Genomic DNA, 7,836 nt, shown 5'->3' with positions numbered 1-7,836 from the left:
TTGCTGAATAGTGAAAAAGTGGACTTTCTCAAAATAAATGTTGTATACATCCAACAAGTTTAAACATGATTCTTGAAAATTATTGGCACATAGTTCTAAAATGTATTTACAAACGTTTTAAATGGATTTTTTGCAAAGTTTATCTGAGTCTTGTCAAAAATGTACATTTAATGTTATAGTGTGGGTTGTTTTAGGGTTTTTTTAATCCACTGAGTCGTTTTATTTCTTTCTGATAGCGGATCATATCCCGTCCATGGTCCTCCGAAGAATAATAGTAAAAATAGAAGAAGAAAAGTGCTTGACTCGTGCATTCAGTAACGGGTCACTGACTGTTTTGATTACACAGCCAATAATATTGCAGTCATATGATCTTTGTGGTGGCCTCAGGGTCGGCAGCACATCATAGGTTGTGATATTTGCGGCTTCAAGATGAACCCATTTTATCGCCGTCTTCTATAAATCACGAGATAATCTAAGATTATCCGCCTTTAAGCAGGTGACTGTTTTGACCCAAATTTAAGAATGGTTCATCGTCTGAGTTATCCAAACGTTTTTTGATGTAACAAAAGTTTTTCACTGATGTAACAAAGAATGTTCCAGGTTTATTGTTGTATTTATAATAGTCATGTTTCAGTTGTTTTCATAAGAATTCTTTTTAAAATAATGAATCTGAAAATTATTTAAAATTAAATTAAAGTAGTTGTTTTGACGTGTCATTAGTTTCTGTGAAAGATTCTCTTTAAAAAGAAGAGAAGTATTATAGCGCCATCTGGTGGGTTGTTTATGGACCCATCTGCTGTTGAGAGTAATCGAAATAGAGAAGTGAATGAATTGAGGTATTCATTATATTCTAAAACAAAGTGACTGATTTATTATTGAGGAAAAATATCTGCAAAAGAATGAATCAATCATGAAAAGTCTTTCTTTGCGTGCTGTCAAATATGAAGTTCAAAATCTTCTGTCTTTCTTTTTTATCTCTTTAGATTGACATTTTGTTCTTCATATGATAATTTTGGAATTTGATCAGTTGTTTTGTTTCTTAAATAATTTTTGTTTGCTATGGTACAGTTAGTGCCAATAATGCAGCGGTCCCCAACCTTTTTTGCACCACGGACCGGTTTATGCCCAACAATATTTTCACGGACCGGCCTTTAAGGTGTTGCGGATAAATACAACAAAATAAAACTAGTACCGGTACCGAAAAAAAGAAGATTTATTCATAACACACGTGAAAAGACCCAGGAAAACCGAGTTAACGATAAAAACGATAACAAAATGGTGCTGAAAACCGATAAAAACCCTGAAAATCATACATTTCACACCTGAGCCTCAACTCTCGCGACCCGGTACCAAACGACTCACGGACAGGTACCGGTCCGAGGCCCGTGGGTTGGGGACCGCTGCAATAATGGATGTATTTAAACTGATAAATCTACCTTATGAGTCAGGATTAGTTTAGGTTTCAGTCAGTGTAATCTTCTGATCGATCTGTACAGATATACCTCTTTGCCTTAAGTTATAGCAGGAAGGAAACTATTAATAATACACTGTGGAGTCTATTGTTTAATCTATTGTCACTGGGGTTTGGTAAATGACTTTGTAGTGGATATTTATTAGAATTAAACTGGTTTAGGTAAATAAATATTTTGTAAGATTTTAACCAGGAAGCCCAGTCCTCCTCATGAAATAACAGCTACTAATATCAGCTGCTAAATAAGATGTTAAGCATGGAGAAAGACTTGGGTTTATTAAAGAGTTCTAAAAAGGGTTTATGAAATAAGTTGTCTGACAATAACTGAGGAAAAAAAATTCTTGCAAATTTATTAAAAGTAAAAAGCAAAAATATAACATATTTATAAGCTTAGCAAACCTAATTTCAGACAGTTTCTCCCATTTGTCTTTGCACAACCTTTCGGTTCAATCCTCACTGCATCCACTTGTATTAAACTGTGTTGAACACAAGAGGGAATCATACACTCATCTTTGGCGGCTGATCAGGAAATGCTGCTGAACTTCTTTCAATATAAACAATAATCATTTGATACAAAATACACAACACTTACCAAAACTCTGTGTTTGTTTGTTTTTCACATTTTAGAAATATGGGGACTAAATGTCTCTAAATATTTGTATTTCATGTAGGAAAGAAGCACTTTTGTTCTTTGTGCCAGAAAAAAGTAAACGATTGATTTGAATTCAAAACTTTACTGATTCACTAAATATCATTTCAGTCATAGTCAGTCTGGGGTCTGACTGTGATTGACTAAAACATCATTTTTGTAATCTTTTTCTTTTTTTAACTACCTGAACAACTGGTGCAACAGTAATTGATTAAAAAACAACAACAAGGGATGAGCCCCTGTTACTCAACCAGGAAGGTTATCTCACAGGATGTATGCAGAAACACCCGCCCTGATGCACCATGGGCACTCTTCCACATCCTGTGGCACTGCGGCAGGCAAAGAGTATCTGCCACACACACTCACACTGTGCACCGGCAGGACCAAGGCCAACTGCCTGCTAGTATTTTTATAATCTTCATCCTCTCTGACCTGTTGCACCCCTCCTGGCGCCACTGGTCTCAGCCCTCCCCCTGTGATGCCTCAGCTTTACACACATGCACACACATACACACACATGCTCCTGTACACTCAGCAGTCACTCCATGTATAATTGAGACCAGCTGTTGCAAGGTGCCTCTTCTCTTGACCCTATACCCTTCCCTCACCCTGCTGCTGCTGCTGCTGCACTTGCCTTTCTGACTTAAAGCTATTCCAAAGCCCTCCTCCCCTCCCCTCCCTTTCCTTTCTCTTGCCTTACTCACCCTCCTCCTATCCCCCCCCCCCCCCCCCCCCCCACATGCCTCCGAGTGTGTTTACTATCAGTTGTTGTGCTGATTGATAAATTGGTGTGATTTTGTTTTTGTTCTGCTCTTTTGTTTTTGTCTTCTCTCATTGATGATGCCTCTCAAGGAAAAAAATGTTGTTGTTTTTTTTAGCTGAAGTTGAATCCCGAAACAGATTTTTTAAAAATTTAAGAGAAGACATTCAATCCACACATTGTAATAGCCGTTTAGAGTCACGGCAGACTTTACTGATCTCTCAAAGCAAACTTTTCTGAGGCTCATCTGCAAGGTGGATCTATAACCCTCAGCTTCTCTTTGATTTTTTACTAATTTCAGCCCAGTTTAAGTTTAAATTGGTGAAAAGGCTAGCACACAAACAGCAACACTGTACAGACATTAAATATAATCTGTAGCTTTTTTTAATAACAAGTAATTTAAGTTAATTTTTAAGCACATATTTTTTTTTAAAAAATTCATCTCGTGGCAGATTTAGATTATTTTTTAAGGTTTTGGCAATTCTTTGATTAAATGATAACTAAATAATTACTTTTAATTTCTGGACATTTCTGAGGACTATGCAAAACATAATCAGAAGTAACTTTTTCTTATGAAGATGTAAAGATTTTTCTTTACTTTTTGACAACTTCACATGAAACAGTCACTTTATTTACAAAGTTTTGGCAAACAAAACTCCAGTTAAAGTAATCCTTCCTGTTTGATAGATATCCACTGGATTGAGGTATGTTAGGGAGGTGAGATGTAACTGGCCCACTGGTGACGGCGAACTGCTGCACTGGGTCTGGAATGTGTGGATTTTTGGCAGAGGAATGAAAGAGGCAAGTGGAGGAAGGAGGGTGAGGAGAGGGCAGTAGGAACAGACATGTCAGACTCTCTTTTCCAGCTGGTCGTGAGGGGTCAAACTGTGCGAGGATGTGTGCATGTCATGGCCTCTCATTAGGGGGTGAGACGCTGCGGCTCCAGACCCCCATGGTAGGATTGCTGGGTGAGTCTGCGGTGATCCTGCCACTTTGATGCCCCTGACCCCCACACCCCCCGCCAGGAGGTTAATGAGCCTCAGTGAGCTCCTAAACTATGCTGTTATTGTGTGTAGCTGTGGGTGTCTGTGTTGTTAGATTTGAGCTGCAAAGACCCTCCATAGTTTGCAGTGGTTAGATCACATGACCGGGTTGCATATGTTTGGTTGTGAAGCAGGATGTTAGAATCATTTCCAAACAGCTAAAGTAGCACCTGCTCCCCGTGGCGGCGCCATCCGAAGTATCGCATTCTCGTATCGCATTCTCGTATCGCCCATTTAGTTGTATTTGTTGTCTGTAAGCTGCTGTATGTGTCACTGCAATCAATAATCACCATCTTCTAATTTGTTTTTCATCAGCATTTTGGCCATCATTGGACTTGAACACATGGAGTATGCATGGTTAACAAGCATTAGAAATAAAAAGTATAAAAAACTCAAATCATTTTTTTCTCTTTTGTGCTGCCAGTTTAAAGTAAAAGGCTTTTTCTCATATCTTTTGACACAAACATGTTCCAAACCAGTCATATAGAAAGTGAAATCATTTCCTGATGAGAGCACAATGGTAAGTATGGCAGTGTTATCACACCTGCAGTGTGTGCACAGATCACTCTTTTTTCACCTGCAGATGGTTGAACCTTTTTCAGAGCCACAAAATGCACCTGTTTGGTTTTCAAGCTAAAATAAAACAAACCTGCAGTTTGCCGTTTGTCTTCTCCCCTGTTCACGTTGCCTCACCATTAGGCTGCTCAACAGAATGAAGTCTGCTGTTTTGTGTACTGCCTCAACATTGGTGATTACTGACCATAATTGCCGGTCTTACTTGACTATTTTCCCATTTGTGTTTTCCTCTAACCCCTTGAAAATTGACCCCGGCATTACTTCACATTGCTGAGCAGGCACTGAGACGTAAATGTGTTGTTAAGGGCGGGGCAGAGCGAGCCCCAGCCTGCAGAGGGAAGGCACGGGAGTCCAAAACAGGTGCTCATGTTCCCTTTTTCTTTTTTTTCTCTCCTTTCTTTTCATCGTTCGTTCTCTTTCCTTCTTTCTTCTCTCCACACCTGTTGAAGTGTGAAGAATCATGCTGTTTTATCCAAGCAGCTTCAGCCAAGCAAAGCTATGCCAAAAACAGTGGGAGTCTGTGGGTAATTACTTAACTAGTATGTTTTATCTCCTCTGCCTCCTCCCCCCCCCTGTCTTCCTACCTAATTCCCACATTTTATATCAGGTGTTACTTCTGGGCTGATGAGTTGTGTGTCTTTTAGCAGGTCATGCCAAAAAGGGGGAGGGATGGGGCAACATGTTTGTGAGAGTGCAAATGGGAAACCCCCAATAAGTAAGAAAGGTTACATGGATAAGAACGAAACAGAACGCAACCTGTTACGTTACACCTGTGCCATCTGCTCAGAGCTCAGCACTGTGCACTCTTACTGCAGTAGAAACCAAAGTGGCAGCAGAGACCTTCAGTGATTTGATTGTAATGTGACTGATGTCTCCAGAGGCAGTGGCGGGGGGGGGGGGGGGGGGGTCTCTCAGGTGGAGCACCTTATGGGGCCCACAGAAAGCCCTCTGGCTTCTGTCTGTTGTCCCACAACAGGGGATCAAGATTTACCCAGCTGTTTGGGATCTGTGGTTATGCTTGACGAATGAAAGTTGACTCTAGGTGCAAAGCCCAACTGATGAACACTACTGTCTGCTGAAAACTATATAAATGTCTTGAGATTATTGGGGGTTTTATCAGGAGCGTGTGTGAGGAGATCTGTTAAAGAAGAATAAGATAACACCACATAAATAAATGATCAGCAGCCCTCACCAAACAAAGAAGGTCCAAGAAGAGTACAAGAGATGCACGATAACTTTTTTTGTGTAACATATGTGTATGATGTACACACCTGTTCATTAGAGTGTCTGGAGATCAGCAGCTGGTTTTCGTACCTGCAAGTGTAACCCGTGGATGTATTAGAGAAAGAGGTCAGGAAAGGTAAAGACTTTGACAAGACAAAAGATTCAGCTCAGACAGAAAAATACAAGTGAACTTTGACAGAAGGTTTAGTCTAAATGTGTCTAATTTTCACTGACAATACATCTGTCTGCAGAGTTTTCTGCAGTCTGAACCTGATATCAAAGCTTTGCCCTGAACCAAATGAACAACAAAAGAATAAAGAAAAATTAAATGGGAAGAAAAATTATTAAGGTTGTTTTTGTTTTCATTTTCTATAATCATCAAGTGACGTGTGACACACATTTTAATTAAATTGCACACCTCTGGTTCTCAGCTTAGAAAACGAGAACATCTTTATTGTCACACAAGATGACAATAAAGACCAAGGTGAGCACATTATCTACCCCGTTGACTCTCGTTGACTGTGCTACGCACATTGTTTATTGGATGACCATGGACGTTTATTTCAGCGACCTCTTATTTGATTATAAATTAGACATTTCCTGCAGACACAACCATTTTGCATTGTTTTGTTTTTTCCCTTGCAGTTTCCTTGCAAATGTTCTCATTGTTTTCCTTCACGCTGGCTTGAACAGACCAGTGAAATCAGGTGGAAGCTGACGTTGTTGCTGTAAGTAAATAGCACAGTTAAATTAGAAGTTAGAAGAATTAGTGTGACAATATCACTCACTTTTAATGTCTCTATATTAATATGGCCACTCTTCAGGAAATGATTGTGATGGAAAAAGAAGGTATGTATTTATACTTGATGACTAATCGTGAATACATGAAATAAAATATTGACAGTGCTATCAGTTTTATACTTTTATTTTAAGAATGATTTCCTTAAGGATGCTTCGGCAGTACTAATGTTTAAAACCAATGAGTTCTGCAGCCTGAAGACTGCAGCTAACCAGTATGTGGGAGCTAAATAATGTGGTACCAGGACGTGTTTATTGTGCTGCATGGACTCACAGCGGAGCAAATTACATATTGTACACTGAAATAAAGCTTTACAAATAAAATCAAATTATCCAACCACAAGTCACCTAAAGTCAATCATTAAATGAAACACGAACTCACACTACTGAGGGCTAAATACAACAACTTTTTGCATATAATGAAAAGTTTCAGTTTCTATAATAATACCTGAATGTAACTGCACATTCAACTATAAGTTATAAGTTAATTTTTACAATATGGCGATTCAGATGAGACAATGTGTAATTTAAGTTTGTAGAAACCGTTTGAAATAAATATGTTTACTGTAACTCTACAACCAAATTGACATTTATGCTTTCTGCGCTGATTTTCTTCTACAGGTGAGAAAAATAACTGCACCTAGTATTTGTTTCACTGATTAAATAACTGTGTTAAATCTAACGGTGGATGTTAAAGTGGCGTCATTGCAGTGAAAACTGACTTGGTCACATCTGGAAAGGCTTTGTGTGGAGCCTCTAGTTTCAAATGCTGCATTTTGTGTGTGTTTGGGTGGCACTGGGAGGCTGTCATGTGTGAATCCTTTCAGCATTCTCCACAGGGGTGTTGTTTTCTTTGGGTTTCAAAAAAACAAGCTCTCGGGTAATGATTTCAGCGTGGGGTTTTTTTTCTTTGTGCTACCAAAAGTTCTGCCTCATTCAGTGCAACGTATCAGGTGCAAATCTTCCATTAAAGTGCTGCGGCATCCGGCAATGTGGCGTGTTCAATCGATAAACCGACGGTGCATGTCAGATGATGTGCTGTATGTGTGTGTTCGGGCACATGTGCGTGCATGCATGCCACCCTGTGCTCCTGTCATCTGTTTGGCCCCTCTAGCTGGTAATCTGAGCATAGAGATTAGAAAGAAAAACACCACAGAAGAATGTCTTTGGTCGAGCCAACGAGGAATTTACAATGGCCTTCAGGCTGCTTTGACCTGTCCCTGCCTTTCTCTTGCTGACTCTTTCTCTCACACACACAAACACACATAAAAATAACAGAAGAAAATATCAACCTGCACCCTTTTTCAGTTTATCA

Source organism: Rhamphochromis sp. 'chilingali' (assembly GCF_963969265.1).
Source record: "Rhamphochromis sp. 'chilingali' genome assembly, chromosome: 12".
Lineage (NCBI taxonomy): Eukaryota > Metazoa > Chordata > Actinopteri > Cichliformes > Cichlidae > Rhamphochromis > Rhamphochromis sp. 'chilingali'.
The sequence above is the reverse complement of the archived record's forward strand: the minus strand, read 5'-3'. Positions refer to the sequence as shown.